General features: G+C 41.1%; 1 protein-coding gene across 3 annotated transcripts in view; it reads right to left on the reverse strand.

Annotated features, from left to right (window-relative positions):
* Positions 1-23,206, reverse strand: part of FYN (FYN proto-oncogene, Src family tyrosine kinase) — a 261,917-nt gene that overhangs the window by 159,393 nt on the left and 79,318 nt on the right. For all 3 annotated transcript variants that reach the window (XM_004673778.2, XM_004673777.2, XM_012722015.1), the window contains exon 2: positions 6,161-6,200. The gene's annotated coding sequence lies outside the window, so the exon portion shown is untranslated. The remainder of the gene's footprint in view (positions 1-6,160; positions 6,201-23,206) is intronic.

The following is a 23,206-nucleotide window of genomic DNA, read 5'->3' on the forward strand; positions in this document are numbered from 1 at the left end:
ATAGGATGGTGTCATCACCTGCTGCACATCCTCCAGTCTGCTTTGAGACAACTCACCCCTGTTCACAAGCTCTAACAGTGACCCTAACCTCAGGCTCTGGGCGGGCGAAGCTGTAGGACACTGACACTCCAAATCACACCAGTCTTATGACCCTGACTTCAGACATCTTTTTATTCTTTGGGTTCAAGTTCCTGTCTTGGGCTCCACCACATCTTGGCAGTGGGCTCTATGTATAACGCTTGTTCTTCTGGACACAACTCTCTTCATCAACTGCCTTACCAGAGTTTTGTCTTGTACACCAATACTCCTCTCATGTGGCCCTTTGGCCAGCTGAGCTAGACAATTTTGCTGCCAAACATCTGTCCCTCTAGATGCCACCAAACAAAGCCTTCCCCCCGTGCCCCGCCTTACCAAACTGCCTTTCCTGCCTCCTGTTTAGTACCTGCTACTGCTTCTGTCTCCACGAGTCCATGATCTATCTGTTCTCTTGATCCCTGCCTCGGTTATATTCTGGGTTCCTTGCAAATTCCATCCTGCCACTTACAGAAACCTAGATCTTTTTTGTGGTAGGGATAGAAGATGGGCTTAGTGCAAGTCATATTTAAAAGCCCTAAAGATATTTATTGAATGCAAAGTCAATGTAAGTTGAAGCTGCAACAGAGCAGCTAAATTAGAAATGTAATCTTGGTCTGCATTAGAATAGCACATAATGATGCAGAAAACACGTGCATCTCATAAGACCTAAGAGTGACTCTTAATCTGCACTGGTCAAGTGATCTTCGAAGTATTGTTCATATTCGGGTGCCACTTACAGAGTGATATAAGGGAATCCAGCCAAGCAAACAGAATGACCACAGAAAATGTACAAATATTTCAAAGAAACAGGGATGTCGACCTAAGAAAGGAGGATCTGCAGGGATGGGGGGAGATCTGGAGGGGAGTTCTGATGCTGAAGAGTTCTCAAATGAATGATGACCTAGCAGTCCATATTAGAAAGAGAGCTGGGGGGGTTGTAGGAACATAGAAGAGGTAGCTTAAAGTAGTAGGTACTGGTTCCATCTCAGCTCCTGACTGCACCTCCAGGCTCAGTTTTCCCCTTAAGGCTGGGAGAGTCTGATTTCAAAGGCCTCTGTGGCATTTAGAGCCCATGATTCTTGTCCTCACACTAACCCAGTTGGAGAAAGACAACAAGCATGGCCTTTCCTGTCTGAGGCCTTGGAGGCAAGGTAGTTCTTTAGCCTTTCAAGTGGCCCCTTCCAAGAAAATCAAATTAACGAAAACAATGTCTGAAACATGTAGTTGCAAACTTTACATTTTAAGGAGAAAATACAGAAATTCACAAAGAGAAGGGGTATGATAGGCAGAACAATGACCCCTCCCCAACATGTTTACTTCCTAATCCTTGCAATCTGAGTTACTGCCTTACATGACAAAGCTATGATGTGTATGTACATACACATGTGTGAAGTGTATGTACAGGATCCAGAGAGGAAGAGCCTATCCTAGACTATTGGGAGGCTCTAAAAGCCATCACAGGAGTCCACAAGAGGGATACAGAGAAGACTCACTAGACACACAGAAAGAAGGTGATGTGAAGGAACAGGTGGAGATTAGAATCATGTGGCTGCCATTTCAGGTGGCCTGCAGCCACAAAGCTGGAAGATATATGGACAGATTTGCCCCATAGTCTCTGGTGGGAATACAATCCTGTGACATCTTGATATTAGCTTCTGACCTTCAAAAGCATGAGTGAATAAATTTCTGTTGTTTTAGGACACCAAGTTACAGCCATTTGTTGAGGCAGCACTAGTAAACTAACAAGGAAGGTTTTCTGCTTATATAAATTTTTTTGTTGGCCCAAAGTAGGCACTAATACCCTTCCTTGAGGGGAAAGCTTGCATTTTTATGTACTTTGTTGGTTTATCCTAAGCCAATCTCAGAATAAGTGCAGCTCTGCTTTTAAAACTATCTAGGGGCAATGACAAAGGCATCTTTTAAGTCATTCTTCATTCCTATTTTACTAATAATCTCTGTTTTGCATGCAATTTCAGCAGACAATAAGTCTATGCAAGGCAGACAACCAAGCAATTCCAATATCTACCCAGTAGGCCTAGCTGCAGTGGAACAAATTATGCAGCATCTCACAGCTATAGGAGAAAGCCTTCATGTAAAAACAAATGGTGCAGAGTAGGTGGGAGGTTGCCTTGATTCTCTGTTGTAATGTGGGCAGCATTTCTCCCCACTCTCTCCTGGCAACAGCATTTGCCTGGTAGCATGATGAATGCTACTGAGATGAGGAATACAATAAAATGATCCCTGAGCCTAGGAACCAGCCATGGAAAGAAAATGAGCACCCTGCAGGCCCCCGCAGACTCCCAGAGCTGCTGAATGCTATCCCTAGAAGTCACTGTCTTGATGTCATTGAGTGGACCACCTGGTGGGACCATGGCAGGTTTAAAAAGATGGTTCCCCTTTTAAGTTTCTAATTTCTCCTTGATAAATATATCATTGCCATTTTTAAAACCACAAATAAAGGGAAAAGTCCTTGAAAATTCAATGAAAAGGAAAAAAAAAAAAGATGTGCATAAAATTACCAGTTAATTATATGAGGCTGATGATTCATTTGTCTTCCGCTCTGTTGAGCTTCTATAAAGGAGAACATTCACCTACTTTCGGATCTTGCCACTTCCTCAACGTAAACCTTGGGCAAATCATTCATTTTTGTTGAGTTTCATTTTTTCTCACATGTAAAACAGAGCAACAGAGTATGTTGACATGTGACCCAGAACAGCAGTTTTTCCATATATGTTCATTAGTGTTCAAGAAATGAATGGATTAACTGTTCTCTATCCAGGACTGGCTAGTCCTTACATTTTCAGCTCTTTCCTTATCTGTAACTCTTCTAACTGTAATTGATATCTGCCTGAGTTTATAATGTCCAGGAATAGGGATCTTTTATTATTTTGGAAATCTGAATTGGCAGGGGGCATGTTTTTTTGAACAGCAGCTTAGTTTTACAAAACAGAGATTTATGTAAAATAAAGGGACAGTTATTATGGATGATATATAATAAATGATTTTGGTCCAGAGTGAAAAAGGTTTGCTCTTCAGCCTAAAACAGAACTCTAAGCAAACACAGCATGCGCACGCGCACACACACAAACACACACAGAGTTAAACCTTTCTCCTGATCTCGAGTCACCAGGAAACCTGGGTGAAACTCAACCTTGACTTAGTAATACAGAGGCTAGGTATTTTCCTGGTGCCTGATCTCCAGTAAAGAGGTCAGTCTGACTAGGATTGGTGTAGGGGCACAGAAAAGGAAAGCTAACTTGGTGCCATCCTGTAGGCTCTGGTGCTTAGTCTAGCATCTTACTAGCATGGGGTTGGCAGCCTTATGCATGTTCCTTCTCCATCCCCCAAATACCCAGTGGACCCACACTCCTCCATCAGAAGTATGGCTCCTACAGACAGCAGGGAGTTCTGTGTATGCCATTCTTCCCTTCCTCCTCTTCAGACTCTCACTCTCCTACCTCCCTTACAACAGCCAGGGCACACAGTGTAGGGGGACACACCAACAACAACGTCCTGGGATTCTTCAATGGTTAAGTCTAATGCATCTAAAGAACTCACAGTGTAATGGAAGTCCAATACATTTTTATCACTAATGGTTACAAAATTGATAGTGACTATTCTTTGAGCTTTGACAAGTCAAGATACAGCTAACTTAGCATATAGAGTGCTGTCTTTTTAAGCAAGTTTTACTGAGAAAGCTCAAACTCCATTCAAAAAACATGCTATAACATGAATGATTTTTATTCACTCAAGTTGGCCAGCAGCAATCATTTATTTATACATGGACTATACTAGATTCTTAACAGATACATAAACATAGCACTCATGCACACATGTACACACACAGAGTTGTCAACAGTCTTCTATCAGCTTTACAAAGAAGATTCTGGAATCGGAACTTTTGAATTAGAGCTTTTAAAATAGTGAACTCCCTTGGGGTGGTTCACTGTTTTCAGGTCATTAACTACTTGACTGAGGGGAGGAAGGCGTATCCTCAAAAGCAGTTCACATTTCTGCAGCCCAAGAAGCATTTCCCAACCCACACTTAGTTCCTCTTATTCTAAATTCCCTCAGTACTTAAAATACTCAAACCACAGGATAGGTCAGTCCCACTTGTCATTCCTTTGCTGGACACTCACACTGCTGGTGCTGTGCCTTAAAGGACATTACACACAGCCCCACCTTCAGCAAGCTCCCCGTTTGGTGGCATCCTGATTAGGCAACCTTTAGATCACAGGCCAAGGTCCATCTCAGAAAACAAAACAGGAAAATTGTGCTTTATGTTCTTAAGTGAAAAAATAAAGGATCTGACTTGGTTATGGAAAAGAGACCCCTCTGTGGATAAGTAAAACGAGTCTCAGACAGAAGAAAAGATTGGCCAAACGTCCTATAGCAAGTTAGTAGCAGGGCTCAAGCAAGAATTTAATTCGCTTTCCAGCTGGTTTGCATGAAACCATCCTGCAGTGGCTCCCACCATCAAAAGGCGCCAGCCTGCTGTCAACCTACTCTGACCCAGGATGTCCACAGTGAGGATGGAACTGCTCTAAAAAATGCCTTTGTCAACCCTGAGACTTCCACAGCCATACCTAAACATGTGAGATTCCAAACTGACTAGGGCTTTTCTGTTTTCCTGAGTCCCTGTGGTATGCATGAGCTGAAAAGGTCATAACTAAAAGTAGATCACATACCTTTCTGCAGAATGTGGGGGGTTGCGTGGGATCAAAGGTCAGGTTTAGGGTGACGGTTCAGATGGTGTAACGCCTCATCTTAAAACAAAGCTATACTGTTTGCTTAGGGGATGCCTCTAGTTCAAGGAGAAGAAGCTCTCATACAAAAATTTGAAATAAATAATAACACAAAAAGTCACTCTCAGAGGATGAAATGACAGCCCCTGAGTGGTCAGGGAATCAAAGGATCTAGCTCAGAACTGCTTAAAACTTACACCCAGAGCAAAACGATTGGATAGCAATGCCTAGGGTAGAAGATGATCTGTTGGGTGGTTAGTGAAACCTTGTAAGTCTAGCCCTTCCTGGGAAGCTGAGGTGCCTGGAAGAAGAGAGAAGTATAGGCAAGAAGACTTAGCAAAGCTTTGCAGAAGAAAAGTATATATGGTTCCTTCCTACATCCCCTCCAACCAGCAGCTTTTCTGGGTGGTCCAGCCTTTAGTCTGAGCTTCCACAGTGCCTTCTGCACAGCTCTATGACACTGCATAACAAGAACCTACATACCCATCTATCACATTAATTTTTGTCTCAACAAAGTCCAGCCTGATACCTAATGCCCAGTGGGCACCCCCTTGCCCCCACAAAAATAACCAATATTAAACAAATGAAAAATGACCTTATACACAGTGACTGCAATTCAAAGGTATAACTAGGGCAGAGGTAAGTCACTGAGAATGAATGAGGGGGAAAAAAAAACACAGCAATTAGTGTACTAAAGAGACCACCTCAGTCTGAAGATGGTTGCCATCCTTCGCCAGCTCCTGAGGGTTCATCAGCCACAGGCCAGCTGTCCCCATTCTACTTTTGCATGGGGAAACAGCTTACAGTTAAAACTATGTTCCCCTAATTATAAAAATTGCAAGTTACATCTAATGGAAAGGGAGGGAAAGCAGGTTCACTTAAGTGAATTAAGAATTTATATTTCATATCCATCTCCAATTCACCTTCTCTTTTAGAAACCTACAGACTCAGGGCCCTCCCTGGTGGTGCAAGGGTTAGGACGCAGTACTGCAAGCTGGCCGCAGCTGCTTCAGTGCAAGTTTGATCCCTGGCCCCAGAGGTGACCTGCAAGGCATAGCAGACCTCTCCTGACCTGCCCACTGCTCCCCTCAGCAGTGTACTTCATTGATCTGCCTGTTCTGCTCCCCAATCTGTCTCCTGTGAAGTCTCTCACCGCCTCTGCACTTCTGGCCTGTACCCCAATTCTGTATGAATAAATAAATCTTAAAAAAAAAAAAAGAAAGAAAGAAACCTACAGATTCAAGAGTCATAATCTCTAATTCAAAGTGAACCAAGTTCTAGGCCCCAATGGGAAACCCTTTCCAATTTACATTCTCTCAATCTGAAATATGTCAACTTACTTTTTCCACGTCTAGATCAGCATCCTGTTTCTTCAAAAAACTGTAAAGGAAAAAATATATATATCAAAAGAGAACTGAACACTCTTTGCTGTAAGCCACCCACAAAGCACCACAACAGAATTTCCATTTGCTGCACAATTGGTGACAATTTTTTTTTTTCATTCACACAGTTGTTGCTAAGTCACACTGCCCACAAACACCTGCCTGCAACTGCAAAGACCTGGTCTTGCACCCCTAAAGGAAGCCAGCATGAGATTTAACTTTCAAGAACTTTACAGAAATGGATGAAGGTCTAGCACGCATACGTGCGTGCGTGCGTACATGCGTACACACACACACACACACTCTCTCTCTCTCTTTAGTGTGTCTGTAGTCATCCATATTTGGGATATATTAAAAATGCATTTTCCAAGGTTGTCTTCAATTTACCTCTTGGCATAAAACCCCCTACCTGTTCCACTTTCTGTCTGATGGTGGGTAGGCCTTACTATTTAAAAATAAAACTTCCCGGGATGTCCCTGTTTCCCATTAGCTGGGGTTCCCCTCTCTGGGAGGCTTGCCAACCCACCAGCCTGTGCCAACTTGTCCATGGAACTCTAGCCCCAGCATTACCTTAGAACCTTGTGCCAAGCCCCCGGCAAAGCTGAGTGCTGGTTCTGATGGCACCCATGCCCACTACACATTTATCTTTAAAATACCAGGAACAGGATGACAGATTTCCAGTTAGCTCATGCATTCTGCCTATAACCTTCCAGTATTATAGCACCTCATTCATTGTTTGCAATTTTAGCTGCTTGAATAAACTTTGGTTTTGCTTTATTTTTTAAAGGTTTATTTATTCATACAGAACTGGGTACAAGCCAGAGGTGCAGGGGCAGTGAGAGGATTCACTACAGTCAGAGTGGGGAGCAGAACAGGCAAATCAACAAAGTACACTGCTGAGGGGAGCAGCAGAAGATGGGTCAGGAGAAGTCTGCCACACCTTGTGGATCACCTCCAAGGCTGGGGACTGAACTCATACTGAAGCGGCTGCCGCTAGCTTGCAGTGCTGCGTCCTAACCTGTCACGCCACCAGGGAGGGCCTAAAGCTTAGTTTTAATAAGGTGTCTATAGAGATCACTAAAAAAATAGGGGAATGGAATTATGTTCACATCAGTATATTAGGCTAGAGAGTGAAGGGTTTGAAGAATCTGAAAAAAAGAAAAAAAACCCTAAGATGATTCTTCTTATCTTAGTAAAGAATTGCTTTTATTTCAATATGAGTCTTAGCATCTTTCTTCCTGGTTCATAGCTTAAAACACTGCCATCATAAATTAGGATTCCCATCAAAATCACCCCCCACACAAAACCATTCTAAAAACAAAGCATTACCCATCTCTCACTAGCCCCCAAAGGTTCATCACTTACACAAGAGAATTTTTATACTGTTTGAAAGGATGCATAATGAACAGTAACATCTTTGTTTTGTTTAATCAAAGATGACTCACAATGAAGGGAAGAAAAAAAGGGGGAAGAGACTCAGAAACCCATATATTGTCTGTAGCAGACAGGCACTGAAATCATGAACTCATTGCAGACATGCAAGAGAACAGACATGGAGGCTGGAGGGAGAATGTGCTCATCACAATAAATGTGCTTCTGCTGCCTGTACCTTAGCAACCCACATCACCCCATCTTATTCTTGCTTCTGGGACATGCTGTCCTGTCCCAAACAAGGAGATGAGATGCCACTGTGCAATATCTGCGTTTTATTTTGGCTAACTCACTGTGAATCTGGACACTTCTGTTTGTCCAAAAATTTGAACTGGTCCTTCCTATTGCCAGCAAAGGGTAAGTCAGTCCTGAGAACTTGTCCCAAAGGAAAAATATACAGTGGAAGTTTGGCTTCGGTTCTTGAGCACAGCCATAGAGGTTTAGGAAGGGTGTCATCTAACTTCCGTTTAGAATTTTCTCTGTGTAAAGTGCAACAGAAATAGCACTTGGAGAATCACAATGACCCTTTTCCAAAGTAGTGAAGAAAGATAACAATTCTCATGCATATGGTGCAACTGTGACCTCACAGCTTGCACAGTTCAACAACAGGCTCTGAGAGAGTGAGTCTTCATTCCACAACACTTTAGAACCAGTACCAAAAGGAAAACTGAAAACCTGGCTAGAGTTATTGGCTCACTACTACACAAGGAATCTTATCCATACATACATAAAATTGGCACCATCCAATTTCGCTTCCAGGCTTACTAAACAGATGGAGTCAATTAACAAAGACAATACATATATGCATCATCCTGCAGCCGAAGGATGTCACAGCTTCAACTTCAAAGATACTTTGTAAGCACACATGGCCTGGATTATTTTTAGGCACCAGCTCCATTGTTTCAAAGAGGATACAAATGGATGAAATTGAACTGCATAAATGTAAAATTCACATGGCCACCTACCTAGAAGAGAGAGTGGTATCTGCTTTTTAAAGCAGGTATCACTTTTTTTTTAAATAAAGGGGGTGTTTCAGAAGAACTGAGAATAAATTTTGGTGATTAAACGTTTAAGTGAAATAGATAGTTTATTTAAATGACCAATTATCTTCCTATGTTATTTTAAGTCTAGATTGTAGAAATTAAAGTTTTAAATAGACAACACTTAATACTAGATGGGCCCCTCACTCCCCACATGTATGTTACACAGACACAGAGCTGCACATGCAGTTACACAGACATTTGAAGTAGCACACTGTGTATTCAGTTGTGGGCTTGTGGGCATCAGAGCATTTTCCATGTTCTTATTCTTCCTGATGAGGTAGTGCTGATGTTCTGTTTGAAGAACATAACTAGAGTGACCCAGATTCCCCAGTGGAAAAGGCTGATCCCTAAATGTTGACAGTGTGTGGTCAGCTGTGGGAATGGAAGCTAAAGGACAGAGATCTGACCCAAAAATAAACCACTCCCCTATGTAGATCAGACCAAGTCTCACATCTGTGGAGAGCACACAAAAAATTGTCATTTTTGGAGAAAATTCTCAAAATGAAACTAAGAAACCCTCATTCAGTGCTCAGCTCTCTCTTGATGTAGCCTCCTTCCAGCCCTCACCACTCTCCTATTTCCCAGGGTCTGGGAGACATCTCCCACAGACACTGCCCCAACCACTTTGTGACAAGGCAGCACAGGCAAAAGAACAATGAACAAAGGTGCATCAGAAAATGGAAATAAGCTTGGCAGCCCACAGGACTGTGGTGGGGTAAGAGGACAGCGGTAGGATGGTGGGAAAGGTAGGAAACCCAGGCCGCGAAGTCAGATGGGGCACAGTTCAGCACTTAACCAGTGTATTTTCAACCCACCTCTATCCATAAAGAGGCAGAAAGACAGGTACAGCACCCAGCTGACATTGGTGTTCTGTTCTCACTAGCTCTGCTGGGTAAGTTTAACTTCCTCCTAATAGGCTTCAGGGCTCAGGACAAAGTTACTTTCCACTCTTATTTTCCTTTGCAGGACTATACAGGACTAAATATCCACTCTGTGCTCTGATGGCACCTGTCTCATTACCCCCTGCCCCAATGCCAGCTGGTGGGTAAGCTGCCCTGCGCACAGGACTACAACCCGACAGGGGCTTGTGCCAGTTTTGCTGATGGAGACTCGATGGGGGAAGAGGGTGGTGACAGAGCAATGAAGAAATGAAAGGGGATGAAACAGCACTAAAACCAAGCTGTGGCAGATCCCTCCTGCATGGAGGAGCACAGGGGTGCATGAAGGGGGGGCAGGGGCAGGGAGGAGTGTTCAGGGTACACCCACAGGTACAGCAGGGACATAACCAGAAGATGGTGTTTTCTTTAAATTTAACCTTGTGTCTTTAGCTATAAATAAATGACAAAATATCCAATCTGGAGAATGTACTGTTATTTCTCATACTACCCACTGTTCCCTTTTATTAAAAAAAAAAATGTAATCAAGAAACTGAGCTTTAAAAAATGACAGTCATATTTAAAAAAATGTAATCAAGAAACTGAGCTTTAATACATAACAGTCATAATCATGTCTCACATGTGATGAGGGAGATTTAAGGGCTAAGACAAGCCTGAGATTTCACTCATGGCTTGGGTTTTTGTTTGGTTATTTTAAGGAATGGAAGATTGAGCGAGAAATGAGGTATACTTTTCTTTTGCCACAGAATCTTCTTTATTCCCAACTCAACCCTTTTTACTACTTGCAAAAGACTTAAAATATTCATTGACCTGCCAAAAAGTGTCTGCACATTACAAGACACGTCTTCACATATTCACATCTGAATGGCTCCTTTCTGCTCCAACGATCATAGCTCTATTCAATCAAAACTAAAGTGAGACTCTCAGAAGGGTATGTGGTATGATGTCAGTGCAGATTGAGGATAAAATAGCCATTTGATAGCAACTTCCCTTATCAAGCATGTCAACAGGGACAGTGTTCCTTGGGTTATCCTTAACTTAGGAGCCAAGGCACAAAATAGACCAGGCTGGGCCAGACTCTGCCATAATCTCAGAGAAAATGGAGACCCATACTGAGCACACACAGACACTCCTCAATGTTTCCAGGAGCAGGGGCAGTTAGTTCTTGGTTCCCTGCCTGCAGCCCGGGAACAGGCCTACTCTCACAGTGGGCTCCCCAAGGCTTCTACGGCAGCAGATAGACAGGCACTGCAGTTTGTGGGATGGGCCACACTCAGGGTCACCACCGTCCCCTGTGTCCCAACAGCTGAGGCAGGTTCTGGAGACAGGACCTGACTCACAAAGTCCTTGCTTGTGGGGATATTCCTCACTGCCCCATTTCCTCCTGCAAAATATATTTTCTCTAGCCATTTATCCTGGTCCCAGATTAGCTCATTCTTCTCTACAATGACGCTTCTAGCAAGGTCTGAGATGGCAGCAATGGCAACTTCTTACCTCACCTTACCCCACATCTAATGATGGTGGGTGATACATATACCTTCACAACGGTGAGGGGCACAGAGCTGTAACAAGGTGCTAACAAGTCAGCGCCAGCCCCAGGCCACACTGACACTGAGTGCGTACTTGAACAGTTGCAAAGGAAAGGGTCTGGTCTGTAGAGACAGCCCTTCTGTCTCATACGGGGAGGGGGGGGGGTGCAGGGAACAAGGGGCTGGACCAGTGCTTTCTATATGTTATTCTAACTCATTTTTATTTCTTTTACAAAAATATGTATTTGCTGTACTAAAAAGGTCATGCACGTTCACTAAAAATCTGGAACTCTGTTAGAATGTTGGAGCTTTTCCCTTCAGGCTGTGCATTGCTTCTACATACATCTAAATATTAACACTCTACTTCAGCAGTTCCACTGACCCATCACAATGGACACACATAAAACTTACTTCTGACAGAGTAAAGAGCAGGGGGAAACACCCCATGAACAGTATACTTAGTACAATTAATTGCAGGGTCTATTTCAATTAGTAAGGTGCAAAAAGAGTAAGGTACTCTACTACCTAATGATGCTTCACCACTGACCTATGAATGAATTACTCTCTAAAAATTAGAAACTTGGTGTATAGCCAAGGTGGCAGCAGTTGGCTTGGGAACAAGTTCCATCCCAAGTTCTACTATTTGTTTGCTCTGTTAATGGGTGAGGGCAGGGGATACAGCAAGGGTCATTTGTTTAAGCAACTGACAGGGGCCAGGCAGGTAAGATAAATGAAGAAAGCAGGTGAGATGGGGCTGGGGTGAGATGAAGAGTTCCATGCCCTCCCCAAAGGGCAACTGCAACACTGCCTGAGAAAACTGGTGTCATGGTTTCCCCTTCCATTGTTTTCCAAGAGGTGCTAGATATCTCAGTTTTTCTATAAAACTGGCAATTTTAAAATGTTGTTTTTGATTTTTTAATGTACCATGTGCACCAATAAAACATAAATGAGGGTCTCAGCCAGGCCTTGACAAGTTTGCTTTCTGTTAAATAAGGAATTAAATGCTGTCCACCACCACCTAGAGCTTATTTAAGAACACAGAAGTTGGGGTGGGGGGCGGTGTAGAAGGGATTTATTTAACAAAACAACCCAAGTTCATACAGATGCACAAATCAGAGTAAACTGGGTCTTTGGGTTTTGTTTTGTTTTGTTTTGTTTTGTTTTTTAATAACTAGAGTTTATTTTCATTTTTTACTTATACACTTTTTACATCGTTGTTCATTCTCTCAGCTGTAATCCCCATAAAATTACCACCACTAAGACACCACTGAACTGTCACCAGAGTTCCTTGTGCTCCTCCCTCCCTTGAAGCTAGAGTTTAAACCAGCTAATACAAGGGACTTGATGTTTTATAGAGTAATCAGAAATGTATTTGGGCATGATAGCATGTAAGTAAACAAAAGAGGTAAGTTGTAATAGCCTTGGAAAACAAAAGGTGTGGTCAACAGGATCAAGAAGCAGGTTGAAAGCATCACCTGAATGGCTTTGATTTCTTAGCACTTTGTGGAGACAGGTAGCAAATATAGACAATCCTCTCAAGAAGCATATCAATAAAGGGGTGCAGAGAAGTACGGTAGTTTCCAGGGGTAAAATACTTTAAAATGGATGGAATCACAAATGTTTGTATATTGATGGAATGATAATCATGTTAAAGCAAATAAACAACAAAAATATCCAACTAAAGGAATGGTATAAAAAAAAAAATACTCAACAGTGCTGGGTGCAGTAAAGATTTTATTAGTATGAGTTATGAAGCCAAGATCTAGTTACAGAGGTTTCCTAACAAGAAGTCAGAAAAAAAAATTCTTTACTACAACTCACACTGCCCCACATTTCACACTGTGCCAATTCTGTATTTGTCCTTTTTAGCCTACTTCTATCACAATCTTTCTTTGCTAAAATACATTAGTTGCCATGGAAACGATGTCATAGTGTGTAAAGCCATTTATTGTCCTTGGAAAGGCATTCATGATAAAACTGCACAGTAGCATGTTTTAAAAAGAGATCCAACATAAGCAGTTGTGTAAGAACACAACGTGAGCTCAAAGTCATGACTTTAAAGCCTTTCTTCACCATCAACATCATATGTCCCAATTTCCTCCAGATCAACCTGAGAAAAATCTTTCCTCCTCCTATATGCCAAGTGTGCCTAAAGCAAACATGCTGACCTAAAGTTGCTGAAAACAATTGCTTCCCTTTAACTTACACTTATCTCTCCAGGTGGGAAGGGGCTGGAAGACTGCAGAATCAAAATGATTTGTACTACGCATCCTAACACCCCTGTTAATAGAGAAGAGTTAGCTCTATGACACATTCTGCTATCCAACTTTACTATCAGAGAGAAAGAATATTTAGGACATAAAGATTTAGAATTATTTCCTTATTGCTATTGATAAGCAAAGTATAACTTCATTTTTCCTTTCATCACCTCAAAATAAACCATACTTATTTCTTTGAGGAAATATATTGAGCAACTCTCATGTGCCATATTGGCAAAGAAAACAGACAGGCAAAGTATGTGTTCCCTGTAAGTTTAAAATCTAGTGGGGCCAGATGGGCCAGGGAAGGAGGACATGAGACTTTTAGGACATGGTGAAGAGTTGGATTTTATTCCAACTGCTATAGCAAAAGGCTGAAGGACAATCTCCATAGATGCCCTTCATAGAACTCACTCAGTTGTGAGAATGGGATTGGAAAAGTCAAAAGAACAGGATAATGATGATATCAGAACTGTCTAGAAGAAAGGACCATGCAAAGCAGATGAAGAAATGTGAACTCTACTCAGGGTGACCATCGGCCTTGACTGGTTTGTGAAAGTGCCAGATTATACCTCCTGTCCAGCAGCCCCTCAGGTTAAGCATTTTGTACAAGTGTTTCATTTTTAAACCAAATACTATTATTTATAGTTGCACTGAGATGCACCCAAGGTTGGGTTGGGTAACTTCCACTTTATACTTTTCTGCTAGTCTTGCCTACCAGTGGGTGAGACAACTGCCGGATGAAGAGCATTTTCACCTTAACATGTGATTAGGTCTGAAAGGGGAGCAATGACAGCCCCATCCTCTTTTCCTGTCCCTTTCTTATCTTGATGGAAGTAAACAACTTCCTCTTCAAGGACAACATGTAGGATGCTGATCAATAAAACAAAGAACACTTGGACATAATTAATATAACTAAATTTCTCCAGTTTCAAGTAGTAGTTCCCCTACCAGACCTACCAGATACATGACCAGTTATGCCATGCCCCATGCTGAGACTAAGATACACCAAGCACAGATAATAGGCAATGCATCAACAGGAAAGAGGAAGTTTCATGTTAGGTATCCATGAAATAGTGGCAGGAAGCAGATCTTTTCAAGAATGGAATAAGTGCTCTCATTAGTGTTTCTGTCATGTATTGATGACTTTGCTACTCTGCTTTTCAACAGCCCTTTCAATACCAATGAACAAGAAAAGAAAAACTACAAATTTAATAAAAATTTAAATACTAAATTTTTGTTTTACAAGAATGCTGGTGCTGAATACTAATATCTACCACTGGAACCAGAGTGATACCATAAATCACAAATATGTGGGCCCTCCCTGGTGGCACAGCGAGTTAAAGCACAGCACTAAGAAGCTATAGCCACTTCAGCATGAGTTCAATCCCCACCCCGGAGGTGATCCACATGGTGTGGCAGACCTCTCCTGACCCACCCGCTGCTCCCCTCAGCAGTGTACTTCATTGATCTGCCTGTTCTGCTCACCACTCTGTCTCTGGTGAATCCTCTCACCGCCCCTGCACCTCTGGCCTGTACCTCAGTTCTGTATGCATAAGTAAATAAATCTTTTTTAAAAAAATCACAAATATGCTAAAGACCCACCAGCAACTGCTTCAAATGTTAATAGCTACTGTAAGGAGACTGTACCCTAGTTAGAGAAGGTTCACACAGTGCTCTAGGAAGTAAGGCTTTTCTCAAAGTTGATACTACTTATTTTTTATCTCTGGGGTGTTTTTAGTGCATATATGAGAAATGAAGTAACAGCTTTAATGCATTGGTTTCGTAGAAGAAAAACAATTCACAATTATATAATTCTGGTTTTATGCTAATATCAGGTATTTTAAACAAAAGTAATAAAGTTAGTAATGGGAGACTTTTCCTCTATTTTATGAAATCAAAATAAAGCTGTAGATGTTCATTCTGTCGCAGGTGCAACTTCTCATGCTTTCTGGATGCTACTACAAATTGGAAAAAGTTTAACACAAGAGATGACCTTATTTGCCTATGCAATGTAATACAAATACAAATTTTGCAATGCTAAAAACTATTGTTTCTAGTAAGTGAAGGAACCTGTGGAGCAGAAGTTTGCTTGGAATTGGGTATGGCATATATACAATTCATAAGTGCATACAAACAAGTGGTTATATTCTACCAAATGCCAAAAGAAAGATGGAAAAACTGACAAATAGTTGGTAGTACCTGCCTTCTCCTTTGTCATCACTCAGGTTTTAGAAGTGTTTGAGTATTTACTCTCTAAAATCAACCTCGCTGTGCCATAATAGTATGATAGATGAATTCTGTAAAGCTGAGTGCATTCTTTACTGAAACAGTTGAAAATCTTTGATCAAAGCAGTGAATCACACACCAAAACATTTTGACTTTTAAAGCCTCTAACCAATTGCAGTTCTTGAAAAACAGGTTTACAAATAGGGAGATGATGAAATTTATCACAATAAAAGCACAGGAAGAACTAAAAACAATGAGATGAGAATTCAGCATCCAAGATTTAATTCTGAAATTATGGTGTTTTGAAGAATCTCAGCTTACAGCAATGTTTTGATGGTTTTAACTGAATATACTTATATCCTATACTAAAACGAAGTGAATTTGGTAAGATATATGGTGTGATAAAACATTCAAAACACAAAGCATATTATATTCATGATCTTTGTCTTGTAGATATATTTATTGAAGAGAAAATCCAGAATGAGGATAAAACACCTGCGATAACATTTGGGCTAAAATACTTACACATTTTAACATGAAAAAAATTAATCTGAGAAAAACCTCTATTTAACTGAATTTGTTCTGAGTTTGCCAAGGACTTTGCATTTGTAGAAAGACCTACTTTTCAGTTGAAAATATTATATAATCATAAATGAAACTGAGTAACAATTTCAAATATTAACCATAAAACATAACTTTGAAGAAGACTATATAGACAACCCTGAGAAAATTAAAAATAGTTCATTCTTCATAAAAATATCAGCAACATGGGCATTCGATAGATATGGCTAAACCTATCTGCACTGAGTGAATGTATATCAAGAACAATTACTGCCCTAAGTTATTTTTAATGATAACCAGTATCAACAATTTATTAAATATATAAGAACATGTTTTTAATTTTGGAAATTTTAAGAAGTTTTGAATGAAATTATTTCAGAGGTTCTATATATTATAAAAATGACCTGTGAGTTAATAAATCAACATTTAAAAAATTATAATTGTAATTACTTTAGTGACTACTTTCAATAAACACTATAATCCCCACCCTACCTCTCTGGGTTCCCAAAGATAGATACAGGAAGATGAGAAGGTGTGCTCAAAGTGTCACAGTAATTTAGGAAAATACATAAGCAGTATCCCAGGAGGCAACTTTCCACCTCACTCCACCTTACTGAAGACATGAAGACATGCTTTTTAAAGCAAGACTAAAGATTTCCCTTCCAAAATTACTACGCACTTGAAGAAAAGCATACTTTAAAACATCTACTTAAATGCAGCAGCATCCTTATATGAATGTCAAAGAGAAATGAAATGTGATTAAAAAGAACTAACTGGTACCCCCCCCCATCTGAGTGTTCTTGGTAACTACTTGTGAATTATACTTGGAAATGAATCCCTTCATAAATGCCTGCTTTATTTAGTACACAGCGATTGAACAAAAATGAAAAGCTTCTCCCCTTTAGTCAGAGACTAATTTTTTACTATTCACTGAGATACCTTTATAAAATAGAACTGAAGGAGCACATATACTGTATACATTCTCTTCTGGTCCATGCCAACTGAAACAAGTCAGAAAGACAAACACTGGATAGCGTCAGTAGTATGTGAAATATGGAGAAAGCAAACCAAAGATCAGAGTTAGTTTACAAACTAACTCTCGAAAGTCTACTACAGAACTGGTGCATCCAGAGGGTAGCAGGGTGAGAACAAAGGGAAGGAAGCAGATAGTGTATGGCCGTAGTCTGCGGGTGATTTGGTGGTGGGTGCACTATGGCGGCAATACCTGATGGGATATGCCAATTTTACCTCAATTAAAAGTAAAAACAAACAAACCAAAAAACCTCAAATCTCTTTGGATCTCTGGTATCACACTGAGTACATCAGAGAAAGACCCAAACGTCTGCTGTTTTCCACTGATGTGAGTTTCCATGGCACCTCAAATGATTTCTTATCAGAGCACTTGGCAAAATTACCACTTAATAAGTAAGCAATGGGAAGCCTAAAATCCCCACTAAGCTCTCAAGTATCTAGTAGACAATGCTCCTTGAGAGGACAGATCTTTCCATTTCTTGCCCCAAATGAAGCTAGTACAGGAATGCTAAGTCACAATCTAGTCAAAAGAGACATTGTACGTCAGAATATACGTAAATGTGCTGCTGCCCCCGACCCCCACAATCATCATGCCAAAATAATGCTCAACTGCAATGTAACAGATTCGAGATTTACATTTACAACTGAGCCGTGTATAAAAGATGTTATTTATTTCTTCATAGTAGTATTCAACTTGATGGTGACCTATGTATTTCTACTCATAGTAGAAAAATAACCCAACCTACCTATTTCAAGATAATCTCTTCGTATTTAAAACCTTATTTGCTTCAGGGTGATTAGTCAAATTTAAACTCATCTCAAATTGCCTCTCAAGACTGAGTTCCTTTTCCTTCTTTCCTTCAGGGGAAAAGACCCCCAAACCACGCACAGTTCATTCTGTGTCCTCACTGACCCCAGGCCTCTCCTATTCAGCTCCCTGGGTAACTCCACATGTGCCCCAGGATTGCTGCAGCACCAAAGGGATTTCCCCTTTGTCACATGCAAGCTTTGGGACCTGGGAACCATCTCAGGAACCATCTCCCTAAATATGCTCCACTCCAGGACACAGTACAGAGTTCCAGCAAAGCATACGGCATAAGCTCTGTCTATGTGCAGATCCTCCTCCACCCTCCTGGAGAGGTGTATCTCAGTAACCCATTCATTTCTTAATTGCTCCACCCTCAGTTTCCTCCTTGAGCCTGCCTCCCTCCTGTAAGGCTTACTGTACAATATTATGTCCAACCTTCTTAGACCTGGCTTCTTGGAATGCACAAATCATTTTTTTCTTCTAACAAAGCCTGTCTCATTTAAATGAGGGCTTTGGACTAACTCTAGTCTCTGAAACACACTTCAAGGGAGTGTTTTGGCAGTCAAGCTGAACAATGTCTTCTTTGTCCTGGTCCATATTCTGTCCTCCCCCAGAGGAGGACAGTAATGCAATCTTAGCCTCAATGGGGGAGATTTCCAAAGAATATGAATTCAGAGGAAGGGAAAGTAAATTGTGTACCTATTGAAAATATTATCGCCACTGAACCAGGCGGCTATAATGCAAGGTTTCAGAAATCCCAGAATACTCATCCAGGACTTTGGAGAAGTACAACGTACTGGCTGTTTTTCCTCTTGAAGATACCATTTATGCATAGCTGAAACAAGGGCAAAAGAGGCTTATATGTCCTTCAGTCTCTTGAATTCTTTATATCTAATGTCTGTAATCCCTGTCTTACTATCCTGCCTGGTAGAGATCCATTTACCACCAAGTCACCCTTGCATCAGCACCATTTTGGGCTTTTCTGCTTCTCCAGGTTTCCTTACCCTAGGACTCTCTCACCTTAGTCTCTCCTCCATACATGCTGTGCTCACTCCTTAGACCTTAGTCCCTTCCTTATCTTATTCATCACCCCAATTCCAGCCTGAACCCTAATTAATCAATTTAGTGCTTTTTTTAAGCCTCTTAGAACACTCTCATTTTACTATTCAAACCAATTCTCAACTGTAGGTCGCCCCAAGGTCAGATTTTCCATTCCAAAGTGATGATGACAAGTAATACCAAGGAAGTCATAAACTGAGCTAAAGGGGACCTTAAAATATTTGCAAATTCTCATGGTGACCTGACTATTTCTAATATATTTTTACCCATCTAGTAATACACCATCCTATATTTTCATAGTTATTTAGACATTTTCTAGATTCTTGAAGACCCTACCTTATCTCCTTGAATTTCAACCTCAGATGTGGACTCAGTATCCAATTTTATTGAAAAGTTTCAGAACACTCTACTCCTTTTCCTACTTCTTTCACACAAAATTTCATTTTATCTTCACCTATCCTACACTGATGGTTAAAATCATTCACATAAAGCACTGTGCTTACCCTGGAGTAGCTATTCAATCTTGCAAAATACTTTTTCATCTGCTCTTTTTCCTTCCGAGTTACTTATACTTTTTAATTCCTTTGAGGGCTATAATGAGTTCAATGGTTCCCTCCCGCCCCAAGTATGTTCATTCAGAACCTTTGACTATAACTTTATCTGGGAAAAGGGTCTTTGTAAAGTGTAATTAAGGATCTCAAAATGAAATCTTCTAAGATTAGAGTAGGGTCTAAATCCAATACCAATGGTCCTTATAAAGGAGGAACAGGCCATGTGTAGACAACACAGGGTAGAATGCCATATGAGGACGGAGGCAGACATTGATTGATGTGTCTATAAGTCAAGGAAAAGCAGGGATTGCCAGCAATCAAAGCCTCCCTCAGTGCCTGCAGAAGGAACCAACTGTGCTGACACCTTTATTTAAGACTTTTGGCCTCCAGAACTGTGAGAAAACATTCTGTTATTTTAAGTCACCCAGTTTGTGGTCATCTGTCCCAGCAGCCAAAGGATTAATACAAGGATTGCCTTTATACTATGATCTTGCCCCTACCAACTCTTTGTTGGTTCCCTCCTGTTCATTATCCCCTCTCTCCAACATCACTCTCTTTAGTAAATTGTTTCCTACATCCTTGCTCATACCAAGAGACACTGACAGTCCAGCTGAAAGTCCTTGGAGGAAGCACAGAGCAGGGCTCTTCCCACAGTGGCAGTTCTGCATTTTAAGTACATGGGAGCAGAGTGGTGGAGGTGGAAGCCAGGAAGTTTCATCACCTGGAATAGAATCTCTGTCACGACTAGGAATATGGGGGTTAGGAAGGTAACAGGGTTTTCCCTGCTAAGGACTCAACACGCTCCCACATAGGACTTTCCGTGTGTGGCATAGCTGGACCAAGGCACAACAACAGACTGTAGGGACTACAGGTTTTCAAGTGCCAATCCTCCTTGCACCACGCTTAGATGTAAACTAACCAGAACCCATCTCCTTCTCAGGAGCTACTGGCACTCACAGAGGCATCTTGTGGTGCTGATTATACTATATAATCCTTACAGGTTCTTCCTGATCATCTTCCTGATCATACCTCAATGGTTTTCATTGAGGACTTCTCAGCCTCTGTTCTCTGAGAGGACTGCCTCCAACTACTTGCAGTCTGAAATCAAGGCTTTCCTGAATAATGACTAAAAAACAGTGGGAAATATATGGCCAGTCACACTTTTAGGGAAAATGGATGTATTGTGACACATTAACGGTGCTTTGGTACATGTGTAGAATCTAAAACTCTATGTACAAAATTGGGATTCTAAATAATGACTCTGAAGGACTCTGAAGGCAGAGAATTTAATGTAATACCTATAAGTTTGCTATTACGAATGGATAATATTGACACTAACTTGTACAAAAGGAACTGTACACAAACTGGACAAGTCCATGAAGTGGTGACAATGTATGCCAGCAAAAGGGAAAATGCACTTTGTCAATGGCATATGATCTCCTGCACATAAGGTGATGGCTGTGGTGGTGGAGAGGTGTACAGAAAAGCACTGGAATCACTGGCAGTGAATAGTCAGGGAAGGAAAAATAAGTTCACTATAGCGTTTCAAAGAGCATTTCTGGCATTCTGACAACCAATGAAGCACTAGGTATCTCCCTCCCCCACCTGCTCCAGCAGTTGGTGTATACCCACAGAAAATGTTCTCATTGTTCTCTTCCATCCCTCAGATATATTAAACCTGGCATCTAGGCAGGGGCTAGGCAGGGGATGCCATTAACGAGGAACCACAGAGAGCTTTTCACAGGTAGCTGAGAAGATTCTTAATGAGTGGCCAGCTGTTGTGCTATTGTGCCTTTTGTCACAGAAATGACTTGAGTAGTCCCTACCCCAATCACAGAAAACATTTTATAAAACTTATTTTCCATAATTTCTTTGAAGAGTATACAAACAAAGACTGTGGCTGGTCTTAGCATTAAAGCGTTGTTTTGTAGGACCGAAGTCTAGGAGAGAACCCTCCTCCCCTGCTAAATTGATTCTTCAGATGTCAACATTATGGAGTGAACAAAACTAATTCACAGAGAGGAAAGCATTCCCACAGCCAAAGTTATCTAGAGCCAAGGAGCTTAGTTAAATGCTACTTTGAGAGTTCCAGAAGTGGGTAGGTGTTAGCATCTGCCTTCTCTCCAGTTCCCCATGCCGCACAGCAAGGCACAGCACTGGCTGTCCATTCTGCACTCTGCCCTCTCATCCTCTACTATTGCGTTCTTCCCATTTCCTCCAGATCTTGAAATATTCTGAATTTCTCCCATTAGATATTTTTGTACACTATTGGTAAGTGAAAACTTGATGGCAAAGAGCAAAGAAATAACTGTTTCCCTAGTCACCCTAGATTTTTTAAGCAAAAAGCTCATGATTTTAAGCAAAAAAGCTTTAGATGCATACCATCCTCAAAATACAATGGTGGTTCCTCAGTCTAGTTCACCCACTGAACCTAAGCTGTATGACATTCTCTGTAAGATGGACAATCTGGTGACATGACAAACGACAGAAGTTCACTGTCCAAGAAGTCAGCCTTGCCCCATAGATGGACAGGAAACCAGCTACCTATTCCAGTATCTGCCAAGGACCTCTGAACATAAACATCTGCATCTCTGTGATACTGTGTTACATGCTATGGTCAGGAGTGGAGGGCAAAAGAAAAGGTGGGGAAGCAGCAAATAATATTTTTGTTTGCATGGGGCCAACAGTCTCAACAAGACAGAATCCATATAAAGGATCTGGTTTTAAACAAAGTTAACAACTGGATACATGACCTTGGGCAAGGTACAAATTTTCTCTGTACTTTGAATTCCTCATATCAGGATTTAACTACTAGAGTAATAAGGAATCATTTATTAGGAGGCAGTGAGACCTACAAATGGTTGATATAAGAGAAAAAGGAGACTAAGTAATCATCCCAAGTTGAGATTCCAGCTTAACACTGAACAATTGATAGAATTCTGAGGGAAAGAAAGGGGTGGGAAATTCTAGGAAAGAAAACAAAGGCCTAAACACATATTCCATATTAATGAGACAGTAGATTGACATCTGGCCAATAATCAAGGGTTGGTGTTGTGCTGAGTGAGGAAAGCCAGGAATGACTAAGAAGGTAGACCAAAGGGAGGAGCTGAATGCCAGGCTAAGGAATTTGGTCTTTTCCTCCTATTCGTTGGGTTGTCAGTAAAGAGACAAGGCAGAAGAACCAGTATCAACACCATCTAGCACATCCATCTGACACGGATCAACACCTCCTCACTCAGTCTACAGAGTATGGTCGTGAAGTAACTGGAACCGTCGTTTACAAGCCACAGGAGAACCCGAAGGACATGACATAATAAGACAACATTGACTGGGCAATGTTGTATGCACTAGAATGTCACAGAATCAGCATTTTTAAAATAGAGGATGATGACAGAAGATAATGATAGAGTGTTAGAGTTCATTGATAACACAATTCCTTTCATATCTGATTCCCAGGTTAGACAATAAAAAGGTGAAACTCTCCAAATTCTGAGAGTAAGCAAAAAACCATGAGCAGAAATCAGCATTATTTCAAACATCCTTGTGTGTACGTGAGTGCCTAGAGGTAACATATCCCACAACGTCAGGAATAAAATGAAAACAGAAA

Source organism: Condylura cristata, unplaced genomic scaffold, assembly GCF_000260355.1.
Source record: "Condylura cristata isolate star-nosed mole 26May11 unplaced genomic scaffold, ConCri1.0 scaffold00001, whole genome shotgun sequence".
In the NCBI taxonomy this organism is placed as follows: Eukaryota; Metazoa; Chordata; class Mammalia; order Eulipotyphla; family Talpidae; genus Condylura; species Condylura cristata.